This window comes from Leucoraja erinacea, chromosome 4, assembly GCF_028641065.1.
Source record: "Leucoraja erinacea ecotype New England chromosome 4, Leri_hhj_1, whole genome shotgun sequence".
NCBI lineage: Eukaryota > Metazoa > Chordata > Chondrichthyes > Rajiformes > Rajidae > Leucoraja > Leucoraja erinaceus.
In genome coordinates this window covers 94,262,523-94,284,914 of record NC_073380.1, presented here as the reverse complement: position 1 = coordinate 94,284,914, position 22,392 = coordinate 94,262,523, and the positions used below count along the sequence as shown (strand labels likewise).

Here is a 22,392-nt window from a genome sequence, read left to right as displayed (position 1 = left end):
CTAGCTGCAAAGATCGCACCTGTTGTAAATTTTACAACAGTGAGAACTTGTAACACGTCAATAGGGAAGATCGAGGCCGAAACCGATAATAGTGGGGAGGTGAGACAATTCTATTCTAGTGGAAGTGGTGGAGGCAGGTTTGTTGGTATCATTTAAAAATAAATTGGATAGGCATATGGATGAGAAGGGAATGGAGGGTTATGGTATGAATGCAGGCAGGTGGGACTAAGGGAAAAAAAGTTGTTCGGCACGGACTTGTAGGGCCGAGATGGCCTGTTTCCGTGCTGTAATTGTTATATGGTTATATGGTTATATTCTGAAACTGCACATTTGAAGTTCTTGCTCTTTATGCACCTTGCATAAAATTAGAATGATCACAATGCTGAATTAACACAAATCATGCAGAGCAATTTACGTACCTTGGTCTTTGTATAATTACTAATATGTTGCGTGAAACATTTTACTTCACATAAAAGGAATAGATCTAACACAAATACTACTTCAGAATAATCAAACACTCATTTCTGGAAAATAAATGACAGAGTTTCTTCTTTGGTATCGCAGCGTAGAGCAGAAAAGATCCATATTTTTGTGTATTTACCTACTGAATGGAGGCAAGTTAAATTAGTGCTCCTCATCATGATCCTTCCAATATACCAAAAATAAACTTTCAGGACTATATAAATGCAAATTAAATTGTGGAATTATTGAATTCCAAATGTGCAGGAAAATTGGAGAAATATGCAAAAGCCGCAGATAGTGGTAGACGCCAACAATCGCAATGTAGACTGAAATAAATGAAGAGATAAAGAGTTGAAAGGAATATTTTGATTAACTTTCTTGACCAGAAGGCAATGCCGGACTTGTTTCTGAGAAATGAAGCAGGACAAGTGGAGCAAGTATCAGTGGGGAGCATTTAGGAAGAAGTGGTCATAGCATCTTATATTTTAGATCAACTGTGAAAAAGAAACACGGACCTCCAAGGTAAAAACAAACAGGCCATTGGAAAAAGGCCAATTTCAAATGGATAAGAATAGATCTGGTCCATTTTAAACGGAATCAAGTGTTTCAATTAGTTTTGTCTGTCAATTGAAGACCTTTCAAATATAGCTTGGTTAATGAAAGGAAGCTGTAGCAGTAATGTAATATATTATTTTTCAGCACCAAGGGAAATTTACAATGGTACTACCCAGGGATTGATAATACACCGACTGTTATTATTTGGACTCTCAATTTGCAAATCTGTAGATGGGGAATCTGCACATAAAGGGAATTAGATTTAACTGGTATAGAAAACATTACGACAGATCAAGCAATACAATGGTTATCAGGTCTCATGGTGTTGTAACCATAGTTATTGTACTGTGTTACACATAACCAAACTTTTATCATCTCATAAAGCCAGGTGTTGCAACCCGAAGCCCGCTGGTGTATGGCAATAACCGTTTTTGCAGATGCTTGAGAGTCCTGATAATCAATGTCTTTGATAATTAGTGTTCACGTTCTTCAACTGGGATTGGTAACAAATTGGAAAAACTGATTATATTTCAAATAGATAAGAAAGATCTGGTCAGAAAAATAGAAATCAAGTGGTGCAAGGAGTCTGGCAATTGAAGACCCTTCAAATATAGCTTGGTTAATGAAAGGAAACTGTAGCAGTAATGTAATATATTATTTTTCAGCACATAGGCAAATTTACAATGGTACTACCCAGGGATTGATAACACCGACTGTTATTATTTGGACCCAATTTGCAAATCTGTAGATGGGGAATCTGCACATAAAGGGAATTAGATTTAACTGGTATAGAAAACATTACGACCTCAAGTGGCAGAGAGTTCCAGAGATTCCCCACTCTCTGTGTGAAAAAAGTTCTTCTCATCTCGGTTTTAAAGGATTTCCCCCTTATCCTTAAGCTGTGATCCCTTGTCCTGGACTTCCCTAACATCGGGAACAATGGAAAGACTGATTATATTTATAGTTATACTCATTAAACCTAGATAGCACCCCACAGACTCATTTTGTAAGTTTCCATAAGATCCCCTCTCAATCGAAACCGGAAGCGGGTGCCGCGTGGAGGTCGAGTGAGTGACGTGCAGTTCGAGCGAATTCCGCGGGAAGTTCGCGTGTGACGTACGGCGTCCAGACGCTGCGCACGCCCGTCGAGGCGGCTGCGGTCCGGCAGGCCATTGCCGCGCGGAATTTTTGAACACGGTCAGTTTTTCGGAGCGCGATGTCGGGACCAGCTCCGCACAACTCCATACAGCCCCGGCGATCGAAGTGGGACCGGCCCCGCGAGGCCGTAGGGCTCAAGCGACCACGTTAGGTCGCGCTTGCCGCATGTAGTTGCATGGTCGTGGGACAGGCCTTTAACTGTTCTCACTCTAGCAGCTGCTCACAATCTGGCTTTCTCTTTTGTCTGCCTTTCTTTTCTCCTGGTTCTCCACTCTCAATTTCTTGTCGTTTTCTCTTCATCCTCTATGGTGGATAATATGTTAAAGCACCTCACAGGGTTAAAGGTGGATAAATTGTGGGAACCGATGGCTTGCACCCGAGGGTTTTAAAGGATGTGGCTGCAGATGTCGTTGAACCAGTGGTTGAATTTTGTCTGCACGAGCTAAATTCATGGACATGACCAGAATAGAAAACAGGCAATGTGATTCCCTTGTTCAAATAGGGAAAGCTAGAAGGCAGGGAGCCACAGGTTAGTTAGTTTAACATCTATTGTTGACAAGATGCAAGTTATTAATCAAAAAGGAAATTACTCATCATTTAGGAAATCTGAATATACCGTCTTTCTCGGCAATGAACAGGCACCTGCGTCAAAGACGCACCCCCAATTTAAGTGGCTAAAGTTTGAACAAAGGATGGCGGGACAGGATTAAGGGTTTGGTTTAGACCAGGGGGAGGGGGGGGGGGAGGAGAGAGGGGGGGGGGAGGGAGAGAGAGTGTGTGTGTGTGTGGGGGTGGGTGAGAGAGAGTGTGTGTGTGTGTGTGTGTGTGTGTGTGTGTGTGTGTGTGTGTGTGTGTGTGTGTGTGTGTGTGTGTGTGTGTGTGTGTGTGTGTGTGTCCGCCCGCAGTGGTCTCAAACAAGCCTGCGTCCTTGCTCCCACACTCTTTGGGATGTTTGCCGATGACGCTGCAGTTGTGTCCCACACCCAGCAGGAACTACAGTCACTGATGGACCGCTTCTATCGGGCATGCAAGGACTTCGGGCTGTCCATCAGCCTGAAGAAGACAAACATCTTGGGGCAGGATACAGAGGCGCCGCCTGTCATCACCATCAACGACTACGAACTTGATGCCGTCCATCAGTTCACGTACCTCGGCTCCACCATCACCGACAACCTCTCCTTGGAAACAGAGATTGATCAGAGGATCGGGAAGGCAGCTACAACTCCCGCTCGCCTCACAACTCGAGTGTGGACCAACCCAAAGCTGACAGTGAAGACAAAGATAGCAGTCTACAACGCCTGTGTCAACAGCACGCTGCTGTACGGCAGTGAGACATGGACTACATATGCCAGCAAGGAGAGAAGACTCAACACCTTCCACCTGAGAAGCATCCGCCGTATCCTGGGCATATCCTGGCAAGACAGAGTGTCCAACGCCGAGATCCTGTCTCACGCTGGCCTTCCCAGTATGTACACTCTACTCAGGCAGCGCAGACTGCGGTGGCTGGGCCATGTCCACCGCATGGAGGATGGCCGTATTCCACAAGACATCCTCTATGGAGAGCTGACATCTGGGAGGAGAACCATCGGCCACCTCCAGCTACGTTACAAGGATGTCTGCAAGAGAGATATGGCGGCGATCGACATCGATGTGGAGTCCAGGGAGAGCCTTGCAGCTGACCGCGTGAGGTAGAGAGGCACCCTGGACCAATATTGTGAAACGGGGGAAGAGAAACTGTTGAACACAGCGACAGACAAGCGGGCACGCAGAAAGGAGCGCAGCAACTTCAACAACCCAGAGACCACACACACATTCCTTTGCTTTCACTTTGGAGATTATGGATGGTATGCTATAGGAATGCAACCACAGTGGTTGAGATATAGTTTCAAAAGAAACACGGCCATTAGCATTTACACTCTTAGTTTCTTAGCCTTTCTCACTCTTATAGTAAGCATCTTATATCCCTGCAACATTCCTTTTTTTCCCTACACTCCTTTACTAATATTGAAACAAACTGGGATACAATGCAAAACAACGACCGTATGAATAATGGGAGAAAAGGATTGGTTGTTAAGCAGCATCATTTTTTAAGGATTTATAGACAATATAGAATTTTCAAGTGTATGAAGGAATTATAAACTGGGCATGAGACCATTAGAATTGCTAGGACTAGAGATAACAAAACAAACGGATCGTGGTTTCAGAGATGGATATATTCCTCCTGACATCTTAGTCTAGAAATTATTCTTACGTAATGCATAACTCATTCTAGACAAAGCAATGCATCAATAGTTGTTTGGCATCATATTACTGTGCATCATATGAATTTTGCAACACACCCTTTTATGCTAATGTCTTTGAAGTCATAATGAAGTACATCAATCTGTAACAAGCCAACACAAAACTATTTTTTAAACGTGTCTTTCACAATGTTGATCCAACTTGCAGCAGTGTTTTACTCATTGGGAGTGCCAATCTAACTGCAAGAATGACCTTTAAATCATTGAGTAATTTTCAATGCAGGTTGCAGCCTTATATAAAAATGCCCAAGTAAATATGTGCGTGAAAAAACAAGTCCTTTGGCCCAATGCAAGGCCAAATTATTAAACCTAATTCCAGATATGACAGATATGCTTAGCTTCAACATTATTGACATTTCCTGCAGGTGTCCACAAACTCCATTCTAGAGGTTAATGCTGCATAAAGGAGGATTTTTGTAAGAAAATTACAACAAAACATTTAGTTTAAATATCCATTCTCATGGTGTGACCATTGCCACAGCTTTGAACAGGCAATTTAATTTCTGTGCAATACATAAACAGGTTCTCCCCAGGTTACCACAAGGATCAGTGTTTAAAAACTGTTTGTAACTCAAAGAGATCAAAAATGCAAATGTCCAGCAAAATATTTAAATAAAAACATGGGCCACGCAAGGGCAACATGCAGTTTAACCAGGGCTCAATATTGCCATAAACCAGAAGATGCCTGCAGCACCTCAGTTGCCAGTAAATCTACACTGCCAACCTCACAAATACTTATTACTGCATCTGAGCTGTACGTAAATTGGGCGTTCATAACCTGGGGAATTCCAGTAATAATCATATGATCAAAAATAAAACAAGCAGCATATGCACTGACAGGACGAGCCTTTCAATTTGCTGACGTCACAATTTTATTTTATACCTCCATCATCTACGGTATTTTGATTTGATATTAATTCAAGTTAAGAATGTTTAATTATCATATGCACTGGGAACAGAACAATAACACTTGCTGCAGCTTTATAGGCCATTAATGTAACAATACAACAAATAAATATACAACAAAATAATACAATAAATCATCAGATCATTGATCTGTGTGTAAATTAACGGACAATTAATTCAGAGATCTATTACATTTCAATAAAAGTGTTATAACAACACTACCCTTGTATAAGCTCCATCCCAAACATGTAAAGATTGGACTCAATTCATTACGAATCAAACCCTTAGTGTTTTTGCGCCAGCACTAAATTGTAACAACCTCTAATAGTACCAACTTGCACACTTTTTTTGTTTAAACAGTGGGTACTAATAACAATGTTTTAAGTATTTATATAGCTGAAAAACAAATCACTGTGATCCAGTTTGCAAAATATCTTTATGCAACTAGGGAATACTGCCCCCTGCTGAAACTGAACGAGAAAAGCCATGGTGTTTGGAACCGAGGCAGGCGTTAAATCCCCTCACACCATTTCTTCCTCAGGGATCAAATATGATGGGTGGCACAAAATGACAACTGCCTTTTTTTGTTGCACTGACATGGCACTCACCTTCCTGGCAATCATGGGCTTACTTTGATGATATAATTTTGGATGCAATATTCATTTTGAAATCTGCATGAACAACTAAACATGAATCTGCAATCAGTGATAATTTTCCAGGCAACCACATTAAAACCAGCTGGAAGAGACTATTCTAAAAAGATTAGAAGGTAAGAGTCTCTACTTACATTTGTGCCTGGACCCAAACTTGCACTGAAACAACCATCTCCAAACGCTTCCCAGCTAATGAATTCCCAAACCCTATCCTCAACTATCAAAGTGGCCCATGTCCCATCTCTCCCCCTCCCTCCTCTTCCTAATCTACTCATCCTAGGTATTAAAGAGTTGAACCCAACCAACCCATCTTTCAATCCAACCAACCCCAACTTGAACCACAATTATCACAACCCGGCATCTGGACATCCCCACCTGTCTACTGGATCTATAAGCAGCAACTTTCACAGCTCAACATAGGGAGCTTTGATACCAATGCCAAATGGGCCCAGGACATCAGCATTTTCCACAAGTCATAGGAGCAGTAAATTTGCAAATTATTTTGGTGACAACGCTAGGTCACCAAATGGTAAAGAATACTACTGCTGCACTTTCATCAGTCAGAGCATAGAGTACACATTGAGACATCAGGTTACAGCTGTACACAACTTTGGTGAGACTAGGAGTCTTAGGTACAGTTCTAGTCAACAGCTGTAAGAAGAATGTTATTAAGCTGGAAAGGATACAGGAAAGATTCACAGGCATGTGCTGGGATTAGATAGCTTGGGTTACAAAATATAAATATGGGAGGATGAGGAATGTTATAAAGTAGCAATGTTACAAAATTTTGAGATTTAAAAAATCAAGTCTGCAATTTATCCCATCAGATAAAGCATAACAATAAGTTTAATTTGACACCAAATTCACTTTCATATCTCAAGTATTAAAACAGTTATGACCATTTTCATACTCGGAAATTAGCATCTTGTTCCCTATTGATTTTCAATGGACATTACAAAAAAGCTGTGATCTTGGATAATCAAACGCCCATTTCTTAAGGAAAGATTAACATTTTTAAATAGCCTAAGTGTCCAAAGATTATTCACAAATAATTCACAATATAACATGATTTTTATATCTAATTTACATTAATTTATAGGCCAAATGGAAGGAATTTAGTGTTCAATTGCTGTAAATAAATGCCCATTTAAATCGGCTTTCTAGTGGGTTCATGTGGAACGCGCCGGTTTAGAACGTTGACATAGCGCTAGATTAGTGCCCTCAAGTGCCGAGAAAAATACTGCGGGATATAAAAAGCCCAAAATGAGCTATTCGTTATAGATAATTTGATATATAGGGTTATATATATGCCCCATTTAATGTAAAAATAAGGTACATACCTTTAATTGTTTGCTCTATAAAACCCTGGGGCTGCGAGAGATTGCGAAATGAAACAGTAATTTTAAAACTATTAGAACTATATTATCGAGGCCTATAAAACTAATAATACCTTTTGCGACCGGGTCTTGCAGCGATTTTTCGTTAATGATTTACTAGGCTGAACATGTGCGATTAGTACAGCCTAGTAAAAATCGCGTTTTAAACCCGCCCCCTCCAAACAGCGCCAAAATCGCGGGCCTGGCTGAGGGCAGATTCCTAATGACGATTCAGGTAGGTTTTGTAACATACCTATATAAAGGTACATAAAATCATAGAGATAAGATGAATGGTCACAATCTTGCTCCCAGGATATGGGACTCTAAAACTAGAAGGCATAGGTTTAACATGAGATGGGGAAAGATTTAAAGAGGACCTGAGGAGTAGTTTTTTCCCCACACAGTTATAAATAATAAGCTGCCCAAGGAAGTGTTAGATGTGGGTATAAAAACATTTAACAGACATTTAGGCAGTTACATTCACAGGAAAGGCTTAGAAGGGTATGGGCTGAACTCAACCAAATGGGACTAGCTCAAGTAGGCACCTTGTCAGCATGGACAAGGGTGTTTCCATGCTGTATAACTCTAGGATGCATGCCAAAGTCCCGAATCCTTTTGCACAACTCAATATTACAAACAATGCATGTAGGTCTATGATCATAGGGTCATTGCGAAACTGTCCCTACATCATTCTGAAGGTACTTTCCAGTATCTATTGTTTTCCACATCTATATCTCCTTTAAAACAATAGTATAATCTGAAAAATGGAGCAAAATGGAGCCTCTTTACAGATTTGTGGGAACACTCTATATTTGAATGAGCAGAAAGTTAAATTAACTGGAAATGCTTCCTAAATGAATAATAATGAAGTGAGGTAGAATGGCACATTACAATGAAAACAATCCACAATGTAACGTGAAGTGATTGTGATAGAACACTGGCAAGAGTTGATTTTCCCACAGCGACATTCCTGCTCCTCATTTCCCAGAACAACTGCCTCCAGTTTGGTTTATGTTTACTTTCTCATTCTAAGGGCTGTTTTGATGTCCTGCATACAGGATATACAAAAATAGAATTGAATCTAGTGGACTTCATGGATCAACACCCACTCAAAAGTAACATGAGAAAGCTGCTATTCAGAAATAAATTTTAATTAAAAAGCAAGGCTCAATACACCGTTTCTGTACGACTTTCATTCTTGCAACAAACATTTTGGATCATTTCTTTATTGCGTACCAACAACAAATTGCATTTCTGAAACACAAAATCACTGCTAATGCATACATTACAAAAACATTGCCATTCAGACCTTTTTTTTTTAACACACTGAATGTGCAGCCAGGAGCACAGTTATGCCCCTTGACTTGGAATATTAATAAATTACTTGGGTATGTTTAAGAAGTAACTGCAGATGCTGGAAAATCGAAGGTAGACAAAAATGCTGGAGAAACTCAGCGGGTGAGGCAGCATCTATGGAGCGAAGGAAATAAGCAACGTTTCAGGTCGAAACCCTCTTCAGACTGATGTGAGGGTGGGGGGGGGGGGAGGGGCGGGAAGAATAAAGAAAGAGGAGGAGCCAGTGGGCTGAGGGAGAGTTGAGAAGGGGAGGAGAAATAGGGACTATCTGAAATTAGAGAAGTCAATGTTCATACCGCTGGGGTGCAAACTGCCCATGTGAAATAAGTGCTGCTCCTCCAATTTACGGTGGCCCTCACTCTGGCCATGGAGGAGGCCCAGGATAGAAAGGGAGGGGGAGTTGAAGTGCTGAGCCACAGGGAGATCAGGTTGGTTATTGCGTACCAGGCGGAGGTGTTCGGCGAAGCGATCGCCATTCCTACGCTTGGTCTCACTGATGTAGAGCAGCTGATATCTAGAGCAGCGGATGCAATAGATGAGGTTGGAGGAGGTGCAGGTGAACCTCTGCCGCACCTGGAAAGACTTGGGTAGCAATGCATACATGCACCAGGCAGGTAACCAATGCATGGTTTGCTTAAGCTAGTAAGTTTATGATCTTTTGGATATACACATGCCTTTCATATTTTCTCCTCATGAAATCTTTTTGAAAAAATAAGTTACTGCTGCTTTCACTAGGTATGCTGTATGTTATCGGCATACATCAACCCCACACAAACAGAAATTTGCAATAAGCAGGTCTGTTTTTGTCACAATAATTGTGGGATAAACATTGACCAGGGCAGCATAGATAATCTCCCGATTTATTTTTGAAACAATTACATGGGTTTTACATCCATCGTGAAAAAGAGAAGGGTTCTCGATTTAATGGGACCGCCAACACTTCACTAGCATCTTAATTTTGCAGTGGTGTCAATCTCTGAATTTGAGCTCATATAAGCCTGAAACAGAAGCAAATATGCCACCACCTGATCAGGAGCTCACAAGAACATTTAACATTCGTTGAACAATGAACTCACCTGTGATTTCCGGCAACATAATGCACTTTAGACTTCAGCGATATAGCATGGAAACAGGCCCTTTGGCTCACAGAGTCCACGCCGACTATCAATCACTCTGTACATTAGCATTATCCTACACACTAGGAACAATTTACAGAAAGCAATTGATCTACATACCAGTACGCCTTTGAGAAAACTGCAGCACCCGGAGAAAACCCACGCGGTCACAGGGAGAACAAACGTATTCCATACAGACAGCACCCATAGTCAGGATTGAACACAGGTCTCTGGTGCTGTAAGGCAGCAACTCTACCACTGCACCACTGTGCTGCCCTTAATCTTTCTATTAAGTTAGTGACAGTATTAGCTTTCCCAAGCAAAAATAAAACTAAGACATTCTCGGAAGATCAGCATTTCTTTGTACACCCTAGGATGATTGCAGCACACCCCTCCTCAGATATGGGGCCCCAAACTGCTCACAATACTTCAAATGTGGTCTGACAAACTCCTTATGAAGCCTCAGCATTACATCCCTTTTTTTATATTCTAGTCCTCTCGAAATGAATGCTAATGCCCCTGTCCCACTTAGGAAACCTGAACGGAAACCTCTGGAGTCTTTGCGCCCCACCCAAGGTTTCCGTGCGGTTCCCGGAGGTTTTTGTCAGTCTCCCTACCTGCTTCCACTACCTGCAACCTCCGGCAACCACCTGCAACCTCCGGGAACCGCACGGAAACCTTGGGTGGGGCGCAAAGCCTCCAGAGGTTTCCGTTCAGGTTTCCTAAGTGGGACAGGGGCATTAGATTGCATTTGCCTTCCATACTAGCGATACAACCTGCTGCAAGTTCATCCCCGTATCAAACAAATATGTAACTAATGTATATTTCAGTGGCAGATTTAAGTGCGAATTGTTTCTCTCAGACGTTGATTCTTGATTTCTCTTACTACAGGTTGACCTGCTGAGTATTTCTAATCTTCTATTTAAGTGTGATTGCAGAACCCCCATAGCGTTCATTGGTACTGTCAAGAACTTTCAACAATCTCAGATGGCAGATGAAGTTCCAACAACAGTTTGTTTTCTAACTCAGAACAATATTGCTTTTCTGCGTGTAGCAGAATTATGTGAATATATTACACTTGGTGAGAGAAGCAACAGAACCTTGCTGTGTGCATAATGACTCATGCTTAACTACAGACTAACAAAGTTGAATTTTGATGTAAATTATTAATTGTAAAGTGCTTTGGGACATCTAGAGGACACGAGACGATTTAAAAACACCAACTCTTTGAGAATATCACTTAATAAATCCATGCAAACTGTTGCATTTAACTAAAACATTGATGCAAAGCATTATGTAAAATGACAATTTAGGTGAAAATGGCAAAATATTTAATCTGTGTGAATTAATCCAAGAAGTTTCTCAACTACTGTCCTTCAAAAGATAATGAATCTAATTGCCGCTTTAATTTTAAAATGTAGGTAGAATACAGGTGTTTCATTAAATTGTGTTTTTTCTCACTGCTCAGCTGGAATCCAATTGTTGTCCAGTCCTGGCATAAGAGTCTGGATTGATGTATTGGCCCTCAAAAATCAGACCATGTAAGAATGGCTATGGGGAGACAGCAGAAACCAGTTCCAGGGCATTGATCCTGTACCAGCAAGGCCCAATTACGTTTTTGCCTTGTGACTGCACTCGTGTCGGAACTAGAGAGTAATGCCTTGGAGTTCTACTTGAGAGAGTTAAGCACAAAAGGTTGACTAACACCAAGAAAGTTTCACACTGCTGGATGGTTATTAATCCAGTCTGTTCTCTCGTGTCGATAAAAAATCCTGCGGCATGATCTAAACAGAAGCAGGGGCCTTCCTCACAACTTTCTAACTAATATGAACAATCTGAAGAAGGTCACAACCCGAACCTTGTCTATTTCTTCCCAGAAGCTGTCTGACCGGCCAAATTTATCCAGCACTTTGTGTTTTGGCCAAGCTTCCAGTATCTGCTGTTTCTAGTGTGCCATAATCAGTATCTTTTCCTTAACCAATGTCGCTGAAACGGAAAATCTGATTATTTCAGTGCCAATTAATGAGTTCTTGCTCTGAGGAAAATGTCATGTTTTTTAAAATATTCAGAGTGATTATATTTCTAGTCTAATTCAAGAAAACTTGATTCAAACCCTTGTTGCTGGAATCGATTCTTTATTCTGACAGCGCTGGATAATTCTTTAAACCTTCCAACACAGAGTTAGAAACTCTGGGGCAGGTTGAAAGAACTACAACTTTGGCATAAATGTAACACATTATATAGGTAAAAGACAAGGATAGTACAAAAGGAGTGGCAAACTATTAACCAATCATTATGGTTTACCATACATTTAACTTATTTGCATTAACCAATCAACTAAATCCTTTCCATTGATTGACAACACGTATAGTCACATGATTTTCCCTTTTCCAGCCCCTTTACAACCTTCATCCCCTCTGTGGTTTCTTCAACCTCTTTGCTCAAAATCACTTTATTTCATTAAAGTAAAACCACAGATATAAAACTAATTCTCACAGAATACTTCTCAGAATATACACATAATATAGCAATCACACAACACATACATACAAAACATATTTTCACTTTTGGACAAGAAAGTTATTTCTAAAACTTCCGATTTAAACAAAGTCTAATACTCACAATCGTAATTAAACACAATACACTTCACAATTAATTTCCTTACAACCACTTAGTTAAAATACAGTTACTTATGAATTACAAAGATTAAAGATGAGTTTTACCCCATTCTTACAAAGTGGTAAAGACAAAGTTCTAATCACACAATTCCCACCTCCAAGCTCACAAAGGCCATATACTTGTCACACTTGATAAATTATAATTCCTCCTTCCAAGCTCGGGTCTAGTTTCATTCTGAATTACAACCTCCTACTATCAGTGGAGGAAAGGAATGTAAGGTCTCTTTACGACCCCCCCACGAATAGCATTCCACACAGCAAATGGAAGATTACTATATGCAGACCCCAATCGTTTGGCTTAGATTAAAACAGAGTTACTTTCTCAGTTTTTTATACACATAAGAAATTATCCTTATACAAAGGTCACATAACCATTACCTATGCCTGATCTCTTATCCCAACATAAACACATCTAAACAGCACAAACCATCTCACAGACTAGTATCTACCCTTGGTGCCTACAATCCAACATAGACAATCATAAATCGCCTTAGATGACACAGCCAAACTCTGAGATGTGTCACAAAGGAAGAAGGATGGTGCCCATGTCAAGGAGAAAGATCCCATTAACAATCTCTATTATAAACACCAACCTAAACCAACTACACCTTCTCACAGCATGATTATTGCTCCAAAGCAATAAAGAATAGATATGCCTATCCAGATCACCCTTTCCATGTTTATGATAAGCCATCTGTTCTCCTGTGTGTGTTCTTTGTTCTTTATTTCTTTGTGGAGGCATGTATTTCTGAAAGCCCCAACTCCAAACCCTTCTCTTGCAACTTAACACAAGATCCTTAAGAACTTATCATTTGAACAATTTTAAAATATATTTCCTCATTCCCTCTTCTGGTCATATTATGACCACTAATAGGATAATAACACAACAGAAATTCATCAGCATTGGCTTATTAGTCATCCAAGTTTATACCTAACCTCAGATGCTTTATAGCCCCCAAAACCCGGACCACGTAGGTCGGCAGGTTGGCTTGTTGACACCAATGCTGTTCCCTACTTCTCTGCTATGCTTCAAACCCTAGCCCTTAGGGTTCTCAACTATTCTAGGCTTCATACCACTAGTCCATCTCCAATTTATTCATTCTAATACATTTATCTTCTAACAATTCTTTTTCAACCTGCGCATTTACCATCCTTTCAACATCCTCATCCTTCAACATTGGAATTTCTTCTTCTTCTAGATGTTGCAATAATATCTTCTCACCAGTTTCCACATTACCCAAGGCTGTCATTAGTCTAGCACTAATACATCTAACAATAGCAATTCCCATGAACAAACATAAAACCACTATTGCTGCTCATATGGCCATACCAATGATCTAATTCTATAACCATATAACAATTACAGCACAGAAACAGGCCATCTCGTCCCTTCTAGTCCGTGCCGAACACTTATTCTCCCCTAGTCCCATCTACCTGTACTCAGACCATAACCCTCCATTCTTTTCCCGTCCATATAGCTATACAATTTATTTTTAAATGATAAAATCGAACCTGCCTCCACCACTTCCACTGGAAGCTCATTCCACACAGCTACCACTCTCTGAGTAAAGAAGTTTCCTCGCATGTTACCCCTAAACTTCTCTGTACTCTCTCTATTTTGTTGACATCCTTCCTATAGTTAGGCGACCAAAATTGTACATTGTGTATCCTCACAACCCTGGTAAGAATGCTCATTGTCACGAGGTAGTGGCAAACAGTTAGCTGGTGGGGCTAAGGACTCGTCATAATAGATTGTGACAGCTTTGACCGGAACTGGCTTCTCATCTTGACATTTTACTAATCGTTCAATCCTTCCCCACTCGGGAGATACTGTAAATAGGTTAACAACAGATGTCATAGCGGGGTAACACACAACTTGCCCTTCACCAAATAATTCATTATGGGCTCGTCCAAACATGATAGAGTCTCTTTCTTCCAATGCCCGTTTTTACTGTCTCTTTTGCTCATGTCCTTTCTTCTGTAACCAAAGGTATACCTCTAATGCTTCTCGATAGCATAGTCCATCATACAAATGTCCCTTTGCCGAGTTTTCTTCCAAGGGATTCCGTCTGCAGAAAAAGTCAAACTTGCACCCTCGAAACTAATAGGGTAATTCCCACAGGGTGTCGGTTATCTAAGTCTACCTGTCGATCAGGCTGACGCAGTATCCCATTGCAATAGTCAATCTTGGTGACATTTCAGATTCCAAAGGCATCCGGGCCATTGCACTGTACCACATCTCCTTTGCAGAGGTGAAAGATTCTGCTTAATTGTCCCAGGACATATCGTCAAATTTTTCCTTAATTTCCCTCCATCTGTTGTAGCATCAGGATGCAGAGCAGGATGAATCGCCTCATTTTAATCTATCTGGAATAAGCAAAGGCTCACAAAAACTCATTTCTTACTTAATTAGCTTAAACAACTATTTACTCAATTTAAACGTCCTTCAGTCAGTCAGTCCAGTAATCAGTCGCATATTCTTAACCATATGGCAAAATAAGGTTTCAAAATTAAACTTATAATAATACAACTAAACTTATAATAATACAACTAAACTTATAATGATACAACTCCCAAACAAAGCAGAAATGTAAAAACTAAAAACTCTTGAGTTGAAAATAAAATTACTCTTCTCCCCCCCTTTTGATTGGGCTCCCCAATCAATTTGCAGTGGTGCAGGTGAACCCATGCAGCACGACCCTCGACCTTGGCAGCGGTCGGAGTGGTGAGAATGACCTGGAAGGGACCATCCCAACGTGGGTCCAAGTGCTTACGCATCCAGTTCCTGATCAGCACATAGCAACCTGGCTCAGTATTAGATGGAACTTTGAGTGCTGGCGCCACACCATATGCAACCCTGACCTGTAAATAAGTAGTTCGCAAAGCACAGGTTAAAGTTAATACATAGGATTTCCACAGGCGTTATTCTTGCTGTACCAGATGGAGTGGTCTGTATTCTTATTATGCCCATCTTCTATAGTTCTCCATACTATCCAATACACTGTCTGTTTCTGAAAATTTCAGCAAACAATCCAATCAATCCACTTTGAAATCTCAGCTGGATTGTCACATAATACTGTTTGCATCTTAAAAACAGGTAAAATACAACGGATTAAATAAACCCAACAAACTTTCAATTTTTCTGTCAAAGAGGAGTGATCAAATATGTTATATTCCAGTGATTTAGCAAAATATCAATTTAACTCATGATTAACCCATTATCAGTCAGTTGCCTTCTTCCCTGGCTCCATTGATTTATTACCCTTCTCCAACCAGAATGGTTATCTAAACAAACCATTAAAGCTGGTTGTGTTTCAGCAATCAACTTATTTCCCCTTTTAAATTGAGAGGTTAAACTCACAGCCAAGGGTAGCTGTAAAAAAACTTCACCCTCCTGCTTACAGTTTTTTTAAAGCGACACACACCTACACTTATAACATGTGATTTACAACAAATAAAAGACTTAACTTCAGCATTAATTCAAAAACATAATGCTACCACACACATGAGAGGCGTTTACACTAATTATTCATTTACTAAGAACACAAATAATTACAAAAACATACTTATAACACTGACATCTTTCCAACTCAATGTAGTCCATTTGAAAGGTCTCAAAGGGACCTGCTGGTAAAGGAATCTGGTTCACAGGGCAAGCCTTTACCTGGATTATGCTGCTAGCAAATCAGACATCGCTGGCTGATACGCCGGGACAAGTCAGAAGTTTCAGATGCCACCAGGTCTCTAAAAGCATATCACTTACAGCCTTGGTCCCACAATGAGTTGCAAAGTGTACAAATTCAATAACCCACAACGCAAGCTCGTCAGACCTGCAAGTCTGTCTGGCAGGCGTAACCCATAAGCTAGTGACAGGATCGTACAGACAACCCTGGTCCTGCCACAGCTATTTTACCTTTGCAGGAGCGTCCTCCTGTATTTAAAGTACTTCTTGGATGGTTGGCATTCCTTTTTCCGAGGGAGACTTATTCCTAGTATAATTTTTAGTCTGCCTCATCATGTGGGGCCCAACAATCTGGTGACTCCTAAAAGCTTTCTTAGCCGCATCGTCGGCAAGGCGATTTCCTATGTCTCTGGGGTTTTAACCTATAGTATGGACTCTAACGTTGGCACCAGCATGCTGACCGGGTAACTGAATGGCCTGTAGCAAATTAGAAATCCATTTTTGTGAGATATCACTGTCCCTGAAGAGGTTAGAGCACCCCCGATTCTTCCATAATTGTCCATATCAGGAACCACTCCAAAAGCATATTGGCAGTCCGTGTAAATATTTGCAGATAGTTCTTCGGCCAGGGTGCAGGCTCTAGTCAACGCAAATAGTTCGGCTAGCTGGGCTTAGAAGGGAGCCTCAAAAGATGCTGCTTCAATGGTCGTTCCCTCCTGATTAACAATCACATAGCCTGACAACCATTCTCCCTTTTCAACAATGAATGAGCTGCCATCCGTAAACAGGGTAACATCCAGATATGTTAGCCCATTCAGTCAGGGACAGCCACTGGTGGAAATTCTCTCGTTTCTCTCATCACATATTTTCGTTTTTACCTTTACCTGGGCTTCACTGTCTCCAATAGGACAGTTTTTCCAAAAGGCTTTCACAGCTCTTGACATGTGGGCCGATGAAGACTCTGACCAGTCCATATTATTGGTTTAAATAGCCATTGCAACGCTGGAAGGCAAACAGTTCATAACCATAGCACTAAACCGTGGCCAGTCATTTCCTTGCTGATACTGAGTGTCACCTGACTGGTTGCCGTAGATGGGTTTTAAACCTTTCCAGAAAATCTTCTGCAGCTTCTCCTTCCCCTGGTTTTATTATCCAAAACCTTTGATATATCGATTGGCTGCTGGAGAGTGAGGCCCACGGCTGCCAGCATAAGCTGTAATCGATGCTCATTGTTACCTGCCCCTGGGTGCGCCACCGCTAGGTCTGCATGGTTGTTCTAGGTTAAATGAACCAAGAATCTGGTATACTCAATCGCTGTTAAAACTTGCTGAACTAGTACCCATAATTCTCGGGAATCAGCGTGATATACAGATATCGTTGTTCTTAAAAATTCAATGAAAGCTTGTGGATTCCGTTTCTTAGGCACTCCCAACAAAATTGTCATCATCTCATTTGGCTTCCACGGCAGCCATACATTATTCATGCCTGTTTCGCCATAATCTTGTTGGTTGGGTGGAGGAGGTATAAGGGCTCTGGGGTTAGGGACCGTTCTGACAGAATATTGGCGCCTGGAAGATGCTTTCTTATTCCGTCTATTTCAGCACCTTCCCTTGTTGCTTCTGGGGTGTGGTTTTCTCAGCCAAGTGCTCCCTTTTATAGTCCCAACTGTGTGACCTCCTTTCCTCTCGTCCTTCTTGCTCCTGGTCTCTAGACTGTGACCATGTATGCCATGCTACAGAGTCTAAACTGGGGCTTCTCCATTTTTTTTTTTTTGGTGCCTGGGCTTGGTGCACTATCGATTTCTGATCCTGTCCTAGGTAAATTTGGTTAAATTCCTGTCGCCACTGACTGGGGCTCAGACTTTTCTGATTTTCCCATACCTCCCTTTCGTCTCCCTCTGCTAATTGAAGGCCAACCATTTAAACTGCGCAGTCCCTTTTTAAAAAAAAAACCTTTTTCCTTCTCTCTCCTGTCCTCTAGTCCTTTCGTGTGCACACTCTCGTCTCATTACCTCAACATTAAATTTATATCTAATTCCTCCTCACGCCAATTTCGCCATAATTCAATCAATTTGCATTTCTTTTCCATATTAATTCTTGGGCTTGTTTTTACCAGATCTGGATTTCTAGGACCCCCCCAGAGGCCATTGTTTGTTACCTAATTTCTGATTTAATGCCCCTGATAATTCTCGGAATTGCTGAGAACTTTCAGGATATTTGTCACATAAAATCTGCAATGGGCTGCTAGAACTCTTGGTGTTATCTAAGTGATTACCCATCTTAATTCACTTATCACAATTAATATATTTATCACACTGATCAGTACTATATTCACAACCAATTTAATCTATACACAGTATTAATATTCTTATAACAATATAATAATTACGTTAACGTTTTACTATTTCTTATTTTCACTGGATCCGAATTCAATTGTTTTTAATTACTTCGCACCATTCCAAATGGTCGAGATTAATTTAGCACTGTCAGTGATTAGCCGACCCTGTTTCCAAATCTTTCTAACTATCTCCTGCCATTCCAAATGGTCAGGATAAATTTAGCACTGTCAGTGTTTAGCTGACCCTGTTTCCAAATCACTATCTCCTGCCATTCCAAATGGTCAGGATAAATTTATCCAGTTCAGCCGGCATTTACCTTTGATCATTCCTAATGACCAAGTTTCTCCATTCCTAATGGAGCATTCCCATCACCTTTGATCATTCCTAATGACCAAGTTTCTCCATTCCTAATGGAGCATTCCCAATGACTAAGACTCCCCATTCCTAATGGACGAGTCTGTTCACCTTTGATCATTCCTAATGACCAATCTTACCAATCAACAAGGTTTGTTAGACTGACCTGATTCTGTCTGGATCCCGTTCAACACAAGAACGAAGGGTCGACTACGCAGCAATATACGGAGAAGAGGAAAACAGAGTGGTGTTTAACTACTCACTTCTGCTTGGCCAATTCCTCTGGTCCAATCAGTGCGCAGTTTAACGCTTATTTTCGTTCCTCGTGTTGTCGGTGAACCGTCTGAATCCCACTTCTGACACCAAATGTTAAAATGAGTTCTTTTTGCCAGTCTAATTCAAGAAAACTTGATTCAAACCCTTGTTGCTGGAATCGATTCTTTATTCTGACAGCGCTGGATAATTCTTTAAACCTTCCAACACAGAGTTAGAAACTCTGGGGCAGGTTGAAAGAACTACAACTTTGGCATAAATGTAACACATTATATAGGTAAAAGATAAGGATAGTACAAAAGGAGTGGCAAACTATTAACCAATCATTATGGTGTACCATACATTTAACTTATTTGCATTAACCAATCAACTAAATCCTTTCCATTGATTGACAACACGTATAGTCACATGATTTTCCCTTTTCCAGCCCCTTTACAACCTTCATCCCCTCTGTGGTTTCTTCAACCTCTTTGCTCAAAATCACTTTATTTCATTAAAGTAAAACCACAGATATAAAACTAATTCTCACAGAATACTTCTCAGAATATACACATAATATAGCAATCACACAACACATACATACAAAACATATTTTCACTTTTGGACAAGAAAGTTATTTCTAAAACTTCCGATTTAAACAAAGTCTAATACTCACAATCGTAATTAAACACAATACACTTCACAATTAATTTCCTTACAACCACTTAGTTAAAATACAGTTACTTATGAATTACAAAGATTAAAGATGAGTTTTACCCCATTCTTACAAAGTGGTAAAGACAAAGTTCTAATCACACAATTCCCACCTCCAAGCTCACAAAGGCCATATACTTGTCACACTTGATAAATTATAATTCCTCCTTCCAAGCTCGGGTCTAGTTTCATTCTGAATTACAACCTCCTACTATCAGTGGAGGAAAGGAATGTAAGGTCTCTTTACGACCCCCCACGAATAGCATTCCACACAGCAAATAGAAGATTACTATATGCAGACCCCAATCGTTTGGCTTAGATTAAAACAGAGTTACTTTCTCAGTTTTTTTATACACATAAGAAATTATCCTTATACAAAGGTCACACAACCATCATCTATGCCTGATCTTTTATCCCAACATAAACACAGCTAAACAGCACAAACCATCTCACAGACTAGTATCTACCCTTGGTGCCTACAATCCAACATAGACAATCATAAATCGCCTTAGATGACACAGCCAAACTCTGAGATGTGTCACAAAGGAAGAAGGATGGTGCCCATGTCATGGAGAAAGATCCCATTAACAATCTCTATTATAAACACCAACCTAAACCAACTACACCTTCTCACAGCATGATTATTGCTCCAAAGCAATAAAGAAAGATATGCCTATCCAGATCACCCTTTCCATGTTATGATAAGCCATCTGTTCTCCTGTGTGTGTTCTTTGTTCTTTATTTCTTTGTGGAGGCATGTATTTCTGAAAGCCCCAACTCCAAACCCTTCTCTTGCAACTTAACACAAGATCCTTAAGAACTTGACTATCTTTGATTGGACGTTACTGGCTTTGTCTTGAACTAAATATTATGCCCTTTATCTTGTATCTGTACACTGTGGATGGCTCGATTGTAATCATGTATTGTCTTTCCGCTGACAGGTTAGCACGCAACAAAAGCATTTCACTGTAGCTCGGTATACGTGACAATAAACTAAACTAAATATATGGGAGGGAGACAAAAGTGCTGGAGAAACTCAGCGGGTGCGGCAGCATCTGTGGAGCAAAGGAAATAGGCAACGTTTCGGGCCGAAACCCTTCTTCAGGCTTATGTAGGGTGGGGGCAGGAAGAAGAAAGGAAGAGGAGGAGCCAGAGGGCTGAGGGAGAGCTGAGAAGGGGGAGGGGGAGGAGACAGCAAGGGCTACCGGAAAATGGAGAAGTCAACGTTCAAGCTGCTGGGGTGCAGACTGCCCAAGTAGAATATGAGGTGCTGCTCCTCCAATTTCCGGTGGTGCTCACTCTGGCCATGGAGGAGGCCCAGGACAGAAAGGTCGGATTCGGAATGGGACGGGGAGTTGAAGTGCTGAGCCACAGGGAGATCAGGTTGGTTAATGCGGACCGAGCGGAGGTGTTCGGCGAAACGATCGCCAAGCCTACGCTTGGTCTCACCGACGTAGATCAGCTGACATCTAGAGCAGCCGATGCAATAGATGAGGTTGGAGGAGGTGCAGGTGAACCTCTGTCCCACCTGGAACGACCGCAAGGGAAAGTGCCCGGGGAGGGGGTAGTACGGGAGGGAAGGGAAGAATTGACCAGGGAGTTATGGAGGGAGCGGTCTTTGCGGAAAGCAGACAGGGGGGGAGATGGGAAGATGTGGCGAGTGGTGGGGTCACGTTGGAAACTAAATATATGATCCTCAAATGCTGCTAATATACAGCAATTTAATACTTTATCACAGAATGCAACTCAAATAGTGTGGTTAATGACTTAAATAAAATGATATCTTAAATGGGGGGAACAGAATGTAATAAAAAAGTTATAAAAAAGTAATAAAAATGCTAGAAGCAAGAATAATACCACACGTGATTGATTGTGCATGTCTCGGAATCAGCAAAGCATGATGGCACATAAATGAGGCACATGTCTTAATTCTCCAAATATAGCATTGCATAATATATTTTTTTAAATTATAGGCTTTAAAGATGAAACCTCTGCGATTCATGATGTGAAGGTACTTATGGAGGAAGGAAATTGAGTGCAACATTGTGCACTAGGGAGACAATAAAAAAGGAGATTGTTTACTATATGGTAAACAAGGCGGCTTGAAACCAGGTTTCAAAATCCAGCGGCGGACAAAAAAAATGTTGCGACATTAAAAAAAACACCACGCGTCATACGTCGCCATCGCCGCGTCACACATCACACCGCTAATTTTTCGGTGACCTGATACCTCAGTCAATGATGCCGGCAGTTGCCGAAAAAAATCACCAAGTGGGACAGGCCCTTTATCCTTCATGGTGACTGAGATTGCAGGCCTGGGATTGTAATAACACGCATAAGACAAGCCGCCAGAGTTGTTCCTGAAGATCAATCAAAACATATGGAGGTTTAAAAAGCGCCTTAGGGTCAGTCATTTTATATAATCTTTGGAAATACAAACTTAATTTCTTCTGTTCAATAATGTGCCTCGTCCATATAGTAAATAAGTAAACT

The 22,392-nt window shown here is 40.9% G+C and overlaps 1 protein-coding gene and 1 long non-coding RNA gene across 4 annotated transcripts in view; both read right to left on the bottom strand.

The window, feature by feature from the left end:
• The window catches only part of nsmce2 (NSE2 (MMS21) homolog, SMC5-SMC6 complex SUMO ligase), a 127,251-nt gene that overhangs the window by 52,948 nt on the left and 51,911 nt on the right, over positions 1–22,392 (bottom strand). The gene's annotated exons all lie outside the window — the stretch shown is intronic.
• Positions 11,997–20,715, bottom strand: LOC129696702 (uncharacterized). The gene is made up of 2 exons (XR_008723383.1): positions 18,465–20,715; positions 11,997–18,398 (listed from the first exon to the last, which is right to left on the bottom strand). It is a non-coding gene; the product is annotated as an uncharacterized LOC129696702 (long non-coding RNA).